Source organism: Schistocerca serialis, chromosome 1 (assembly GCF_023864345.2).
Source record: "Schistocerca serialis cubense isolate TAMUIC-IGC-003099 chromosome 1, iqSchSeri2.2, whole genome shotgun sequence".
Lineage (NCBI taxonomy): Eukaryota > Metazoa > Arthropoda > Insecta > Orthoptera > Acrididae > Schistocerca > Schistocerca serialis.
Window position 1 is genome coordinate 78,652,646 of NC_064638.1, and position 9,253 is coordinate 78,661,898.

The window sequence follows — 9,253 nt, forward strand, 5'->3', positions numbered from 1 at the left end:
ATGGACGATAAATAGCTTAGACAAGCAGAGAATGGAAGCTTTCCAAATGTGGTGCTACAGAAGAATGCTGAAGATTAGATGGGTAGATCACATAACTAACGAGGAGGTATTGAATAGAATTGGGGAGAAGAGAAATTTGTGGCACAACTTGACCAGAAGAAGGGATCGGTTGGTTGGACATGTTCTGAGGCATCAAGGGATCACCAATTTAGTATTGGAGGGCAGCGCGGATGGTAAAAATCGTAGAGGGAGACAAAGAGATGAATACACTAAACAGATTCAGAAGGATGTAGGTTGTAGTAGGTACTGGGAGATGAAGAAGCTTGCACAGGATAGAGTAGCATGGAGAGCTGCATCAAACCAGTCTCTGATAACAACAATATGATGTCATCAAAAAATGGTTCAAATGACTCTAAGCACTATGGGACGTAACATCTGAGGTCATCAGTCCCCTAGACTTGGAACTACTAAAACCTAAGCAACCTAAGGACATCACACACATCCATGTCCGAGGCAGGATTCGAACCTGCGACCGTAGCCGCAGCGCGATTCCGGACTGAAGCGTCTAGAACCTGCCGGTCACAGCGGCCGGCCTCGATGTCATCACGCACGGAACACGCTACACATATTTTCTGCATTTAGTGGGTAGGTGTGCGCGGACGGTGACAGAAGGCTACAAAAAGTAAAGATCTTAGGAATAATCGTTTTTTGGATGCTAGTAACATGACAGAAGCAGAAATTCATCCTCCGATTCGTGTGGTGTACTAGCGCACGAAACACGAAAGGGCACTTCTGTCAGTGTTGATTTAGGTACTGAGGCGAATATTAACGTATCATCATTAGAGAGAGTGGACGTATCACGATATTACTTATACGCTACAGTTCAAGAATAAATTGTTCAGACCGAGCGAGGTGGCGCAGTGGCTAGCACACTGGACTCGTATTCGGGAGGACGACGGTTCAATCCCGCGTCCGGCCATCCTGATTTAGGTTTTCCGTGATTTCCCTGAATCACTCCAGGCAAATTCCGGGATGGTTCCTTTGAAAGGGCACGGCCGACTTCCTTCTCTGTCCTTCCCTAACCCGATGAGACCGATGACCTCGCTGTTTGGTCTCTTCCCCCAAACCAACCAACCAACCAACCTAAATTGTTCAGAAGTCATGACACTGAAACTGGAGTATCACAAAATGGGTTTTTCGTTGTTGTTAGCAAGGAAGCAGAAGTGAGTGGCGAATATGCTGCTTGGAACTACTTGTCCTAGTACAGCTGAATAATTTTTTAGCCATATCGTCTGTGAGAACAAGACCAAATTCATTAATAAGCAGGATGCGCAGTACCAGAAGAGTTGCAGCTGCATCCATAACTGAGCAGCGTAATATGATTTTTCCACGCTTTTCCTAAATTAGCTTCGTCAGCTGTCAGCTGTACTTTCGATAAATTCACAGGGGATTTTGTAGCAGACTTTTCCTTTTACTACCTATTTAAGGAGTACAGATTGAGAATAAACCAAAAAAATACGAAAGTAATGAGGGGTAGCAGAAATGATATTAGCAATAAACATCAAAACTGGCAACTATGTTGTAGAAGAAGAGAAGTAACATAACCCATGACGGGTGAAGTATGGATGATATAAGGAGCAGACTAGCACAGATAACAAGGCATTCTTCGCTGAATGAAGTCTACTAGTATCAAACATAAGCCATAATGTCAGAAAGATAGCCCTGAGAATGCACATCTGGATCACAGCGTTGCATGGAAGCGACTGGTGGACTGTACACAGACGGAAAAGAATAAAATCGAATCGTTTGATTTTTGATGTTACAGCGGGGCACTGAAAATATACTAGAATTATTAAAAATGAGGGTGTCCTCCGCAGAATCATCGAGAAAGGAAATATGTCTTAAGGGCGGAAGAGCTTCCATGGTATCAGAGCGAACTGTAGAAGACAAATGTTGTAGGGGAAGACAGAGAAGGAAATGCATCCAAGAAATGAGATGGTAGGGTGCAAATGCTACAATGAGATGTGGAGGTTGGCACAGGAGAGGAAATTGTAGCGACCCCTATCATACCATAAAATCAAATTAAACTTTTTGTATATAAAATATCGTAAAAGTTTATTTTATTCTGGACCAGAACTATGAACTAGTGCTTCTATCTCGGAAAGGACGCGCCACAGAATGCACGTTTATCTGACTCGTTCATTTGTTCCGACTAGTACTGTCCGCCTCTCAAAATATTCGACATTCCCTTTTATTTTAGAACACCCTATACAGGAGTTTTTGCAAAGCGTTTCATCCAGCAGTCCTCCCACTGCCATAAGAAACATACACTTCTGGCCATTAAAATTGCTACTCCACGAAGATGACGTGCTACAGACGCGAAATTTTACCGACAGGAAGAAGATGCTGTGATATGCAAATGATTAGCTATTCAGAGCATTCACACAAGGTTGGCGCCGGTGGCGACACCTACAACGTACTGACATGAGGAAATTTTCCAAACGATTACTAATACGGAAACAGCAGTTGACCTGCGTTGCCTGGTGAAACGTTGTTGTGATGCCTCGTTTAAGGAGGAGAAATGCGTACCATCACGTTTCCGACTTTGATAAAGGCCGGATTGTAGCCTATCGCAAGTGCGGTTTATCGTATCGCGACATTGCTGCTCGCGTTGATCGATATCCAATGACTGTCAGCAGAATATGGAATCGGTGGGTTCACGAGGGTAATACTGAACGCCGTGCTGGATCCCAACGGTCTCGTATCACTAGCAGTCGAGATGACAGGCATCTTATCCGCATGGCTGTAACGGATCGTGCAGCCACCTCTCGATCCCTGAGTCAACAGATGGGGACGTTTGCAAGACAACAACCATCTGCACGAACAGTTCGACGACGTTTGCAGCAGCATGGACTATCAGCTAGGAGACCATAGCTGCGGTTACCCTTGACGCTGCATCACAGACAGGAGCGCCTGCGATGGTGTACTCAACGACGAACCTAGGTGCACGAATGGCAAAACGTCATTTTTTCGGATGAATCGAGGTTCTGTTTACAGCATCATGATGGTCGCATCCGTGTTTGCGACATCGAGGTGAACGCACATTCGAAGCGTGTATTCGTTATCGTCATACTGGCGTATCACCCGGCGTGATGGTATGAGGTGCCATTGGTTACACGTCTCAGTCACCTCTTGTTGGCATTGACGGCACTTTCAACAGTGGACGTTACATTTCAGATGTGTAACGACCCGTGGCTCTACCCTTCATTCATTAATGCATGACCGCATGTTGCAGGTCCTGTACTGGCCTTTCTGGATACAGAAAATTGTTCGACTGATGCCCTGGCCAGCTCATTCCTCAGATCTCTCACCAATTGGAAACGTCTGGTCAGTGGTGGCCGAGCAACTGGCTCGTCGCAATACGCCAGTCACTACTCTTGATGAAGTGTGGTATTGTGTTGAAGCTGCATGGGCAGCTGTACGTGTACACACCATCCGAGCTCTGTTTGACTTAACGCCGAGGCGTATTAAGGCCGTTATTACGGCCAGATGTGGTCGTTCTGGGCACTGATTTCTCAGAATCTATGCACCCGAATTGCGTGAAAATGTAATCACATGTCAGTTCTAGTATAATATATTTGTCCAATGAATACGCTTTTATCATCTACATTTCTTCTTGGTGTAGCAATGTTAATGGCCAGTAGTGTATATTTGACGTGCCCTAATAGCATGCTGTAGGGGGATCGTTCAAGGACAAAGCGAGTGGCGAGTCCGCGCAGTTGTGTAATTCGCGTCCCAGAAGTTGGCCGTGTTTTGCCTTGTAGCCCCTGGCGTCTAGGGACAACGCCGAAGCTCGCCTGCCCTGGCGAGTAAACAGCTGGCCGTTGTTTCTCTAAGTGGCGCTTGCGACACAGGCCTTTGACACCACGCGCTCTGCGTCTGAGGCCGGCGTGCCGCAGTGACCGCCGCTCAGTGAGCTATCTGCTCTCCTACAACTCACTATGTGCGGAATGCCTTTGTTAGCCACTCTTATCTCGTTACTGTATGTCCACAACGCTACGTAAATGTTGCGAGATGCCCGTCTTAGACTCAACAACGAAAGGTTGTTTATAGTTGATTGTACAGTACATGATTCTACCGTGCATCCTAAACCTGGACAAGTATTTCGTTTTCAGTAAGCTTTATAACGAAAAAAAAAATAATTCTCCTCCTTCTTTTTCACATCGCGGTATAGACAAAGTCTCAGTTGCGGCATCATACAGATACTTGCTACTATCTCTTTTTTTTTTTTTTTTTTAAAAAAAAAAGAAAAGAAGTTCAAATGTGTGTAATCTTATGGGACTTAACTGCTAAGGTCATCAGTCCCTAAGCTTACACACTACTTAACCTAAATTATCCTGAGGACGAACACACACACCCATGCCCGAGGGAGGACTCGAACCTCCGACGGGACCAGCCGCACAGTCCATGACTGCAGCGCCTGACACCGCTCGGCTAATCCCGAGTGGCACCATCCTTTCAGAAGTCTTCCTAAGTCCCTGCTTCCTTTAGGCCCGTATTCTTATGTCAGCTTAGGAAGTTCTCTCTCGCTCATTCTCATGAACTCGCAGTTTCTTGAAAGTTCTTTCTTTGTTCCGATTTTAATAACATTTAATCCTGCTCTTACCTTATGATTATTTATTCTATCAGTCATGCAACATCCTTTGATTTTTCTTAGAAATTTAATTTCCACTGATTGTAAAGGTCTCTCTCTGGTACGTCAAAATGGGTAATGCCATTATTTTATAAACTGTCGTAACTTGGGTCAGCCCTGGAGTAACAGAAGCGTGACATTCGCTTAGTATGTCTACGAGGGCGTGGTGAAAAGTAACGCCTATGAATTTTTTGTGTGAAAGCTATTGAAACTTTTTAAATAAAACAAACGTTATTAACATTCTACATCTTTATTCGTCGGTCTACATACACGTTGGCATTTATTGAACTATATGAAAGAAACGTAAATTAGTTATAAACTACGGTCTGCACACACTTTATTCAACATGTAAACGTCACTGCGCGGGATTAGCCGAGCGGTCTAGAGCGCTGCAGTCATGGACTGCGCCGCTGGTCCCGGCGGAGGTTCGAGTGCTCCCTCGGGCATGGGTGTGTCTGTTTGTCCTTAGGATAATTTAGGTTACGTAGGGTGTAAGCTTAGGGACTGATGACCTTAGCAGTTAAGTCCCATAAGATTTCCCACACATCTGAACATTTTTTTAACTACAGATATTCGGATCTAGGTTATGACGTGTTCGATACGCCTACTGTCATAGGCGGTGATGTGGCGTCGACGAATAGTGGAATTCTGCACGACCCACTGAAGTGTTGGAACATCAACGCTGTTGATGACCTCCTGAATCTCCCTGAATCGCTTCTTTCAGCTCAGCAATGCTTTTGGGCGTTATTGCTGTACACCCCGTCTTTAACGTAGCCCCACAAAAAGGAGTCGGATGTGTTCAGATCCGGAGAATATGGTGGCCAATCGAGGCCCATGACCCAGTGGCCACCGGATACTCCAGAGGCAGAGTGCGGTCCCCATAGTTCTCCTCCAGGACATCAAACACTCTCCTGCTTCGATGACGTCGAGCCACATCTTGTCGAAATCAGGCTCGCTTTGGATAATGGGGATGAAATCATCTTCCAAAACCTTCAAGTACGGTTCGGTGGTCACAGTGGCATCAAGGAATATCGCACCGATTATTCCGCGACTGGACATCGCACACCACACCACACACGTTGAGGGTGAAGAGACTTCTAGATCGCGAAATGCGTATTCTCATTCCCCCAAAAGCGTCAATTTTGCTTATTGACAAACCCATCCAAATGAAAGTGGGATTGCCGGCCGGGGTGGCCGAGCAGTTCTAGGCGCTGCAGTCTGGAAGCGCGCGACCGCTACGGTCGCAGGTTCGAATCCTGCCTCGGGCATGGATGTGTGTGATGTCCTTAGGTTAGTAAGGTTTAAGTAGTTCTAAGTTATAGGGGACTGATGACCTCACGCGTGGTTTGTGACTGTCGGTGCGTGAGAAACAGCATGTTATAAATGAGTTTCGAATTAGAAGAGTTCGTTCACACATGGAGTACCCTCTCCTTCAAAATGACAATGCCATACGACACACAAGCACTGCGACACCTGCAACAATTCGACGCCTTGGGTTCAGTATCGTCGATCATTCTCCATGCAAATCACATTCGGCCTTATCCGATTTCCATCTGTTTCCAGAACTTTGAAGACCTTCGTGGACTTTACTTTGACAGTGATGAAGTGGTGCAGGCAGAGATGATATTGTGGCTCTGTCAACAATGTCAAACATTCTATAGAGGCGGTATCAAGAAACTGTTCAGTCGTTAGAAGAAACGTATTAGTCACCAAGGTGACTATTTTGAGAAATAGATATGTAGACTTGAAGCTGAAGGATGTTAGTAACATTCGTTTTATTTTAAAAGCTTTAAGAGTTTTCACATAAGAAATCAGGAGCGCATCTTCATACATCTATTCTCCTGAAGCCGGATGGAGATTTTCAGCTGTTTCCAAAACTTACAGAAGACTTTCGTGGACTTCACTTTGACAGTGATGAAGTGGTGCAAGCAGAGATGATATTGTCGCTCTTCAACAATGTCAAACATTCTATAGCGGCGGTATCAACAAACTGATCAGTCGTTAGAAGAAAAGTATTCGTCACCAAAGTAACTATTTTGAGAAGTAGATATGTAGAGTTGAAGTTGTAGGATGTTAGTAACATTCGTTTTATTCTAAAAGCTTTAAGAGTTTTCACATAAGAAATTGGGAGCACGCCTTCATACATCTATAGCCGGATGGAGGAGGGAGGGGAGGGGAAGTCCTTCTAGTATCACTAGCATTCCCCCCCCCCCCCACTCCTCCTTTCCCCCACCTGCGCCTCTCAGGGATGGTACACTCTCGGAATTTCTACAGTAAATCTTTCTGTGATACATAATGGCTCTTTTGTACGTTTGCCACTTAGATTTGTAGGGCATGTTCATAATGCTATCGCGCTTACAAACGATCCTGTAACTAACTTAATGTCCTCAAATAGATCTTCTCTACGTCTTCTATTAATCCAATTTGGCAAGTGGCCACACTGACAAGCAGTACTCGAGAATCTGGCTCACAAGTCACTTCTTTCGTCAAAGTGTAGCATCTACATGCATATTCCACAAGCCACCTTACCTTCCAATAATCCCAGCCTGGCGCCTGCGCTTTCTACAGTTAGCTTTATGTAACAACTAGCCGAGCACCCACCGTTGCCCAGGTAAGTATTTGTACAGTTCTACTCTCTTTCTCTCTCTCTCTCTCCACCTTCTCCAGCACCCATTCATACTCTATCTTATCCGGCTCTCTCTATGACCATCTGTTATTCCCTCCTCTCTCTATCCATCATCTCCCCCCTCTGTCCATCTGCACCTTCCTTCTCTGTCTGTCTCCTCTCCCCCTCTGCGTCCACCTCCTCCTACCCATCTATATCCTCCTTGCTCCTTTTTTTCTTCCCCACTTCCTCTCTCTGTCCATCTCCTCCTCTCCCTGTCTTTGTCCAAGTCCTCCTTCCTTCTCTCTCTCTCTCTCTCTCTCTCTGTACATCTCCTCCTCTTTTGCCATTCATTTCTCCCGTCCCCTCTCTGTTCATCTCCTCTTGCCTCAAATCTGTGTCCATCTCCTTCTTCCCCCTCTCTGTCTGTCCATGTCTTCCTTCTTCTCTCTCAACATTATCGTCTCTACCCCAACTAGTTCTTACCTCCGACTTTTCCCCCTTTACATATCTAAGTATATAAAACGCAATGTCCTAACTCACCATTGTCCATCTCAAACCGCTAAGGATAGAAGCCTCATATTTGGAGATGGTGTTAATCCTACACTGCAGGTGTTGTTTAAAAAGGGATCTTTCGAAATTTCATCTCTAAGGGGGTGGAATAGGGGCTGAAACGTTTTTTGAAAATATGTTGAGATTGAGCCAATTTTCGAGATAATACTCAGAAAATTGGTATTTGGTTTCTGTCAGAAATAAAGAAATGTATGTTTCAGCATTTTTATAAATTCAACCACTAAAAGGATAAAATAGTGAGTGAAACGTTTTTTGAAAATAAATCATTATTAAACAACCACTAATGCACCTGAAAAGTACATCTATGAAGATTGACGTTTGACTTCTCAGCTGGAAATTAAAAAAAAGTACATGTTTCACTGATTTTGGAAATTCAACCCCGTAATGGAGTGAAATACTGGATGACATTTTTTTAATGAAAGTACTACATTATGATAGCATTTTTAAGCTAAATCTATGAAAATTTGTATTTAGCTTCGTTCTTAGAAAAACATACTTCTTTCGGTGTTTTTTGGGAACTCAACTCCTAAGAGGACGAAACGCAGAAAGAAAATTTTTGAGAAAATATTTCATTATCTTAAAAACTTTTTAAATTGGTGTTTCACCACTCAGTTAAATATAAATAAATACGAGTTATACGATGGAAGCTTCTATGGAAATTTCATCACAAGAACGCAGAAGGCGTCATTAAAGAAACTTGGACTCCAGAATCGCTTTTCGATCAGAAGTACTGAAACGTCCCCTTTGAACAATTTATACATAGACTGTGCTTAACCTGACACACAATATTTTGTTAGCGCAACGCAATCTGACTTTCAAAATTCCCTACAAAAGAATAGCCCTGACTAACATTAAACTATACCTTTCACAAATCACTTACCTCACAAAAATCTTCGCTGCTCAAGCTACTGCAATACAGCGAGCGCCACTACTGCCAGCTAAATAAAAGATTCAAACTACTGAAGGCACTAACTACTGATAGGGATAGTTAGCAAATGAAAGATATTAATAGAGAACAAACAATGTATTTACCTTGATATCATCATATATAAATATACCAGTTCATGAAAAATTACAAAACTCCGCCATCTCTCTCCCCACATCCACCACTGCTGGCGGCTCACCTCCAACTGCGCAACGCTACGCGCTGTTCACAGCCAGCTGCCTAACACTACAATGGCGAGTATTACAACAATGCAAAGCAGCCACAGACTGCACACAGCACAGCCAGTGATTGTCATTCAGAGGTGGCGTTACCAATAAAAAACCTAAACAGCCTACTTACATAGAGAAAACATAAACAGCCTACTTACATAGAGAAAACATAAACGGCCTACTTACATAGCCCCCATGCTCCCCACAAAAATTTTGACAAATGGTGT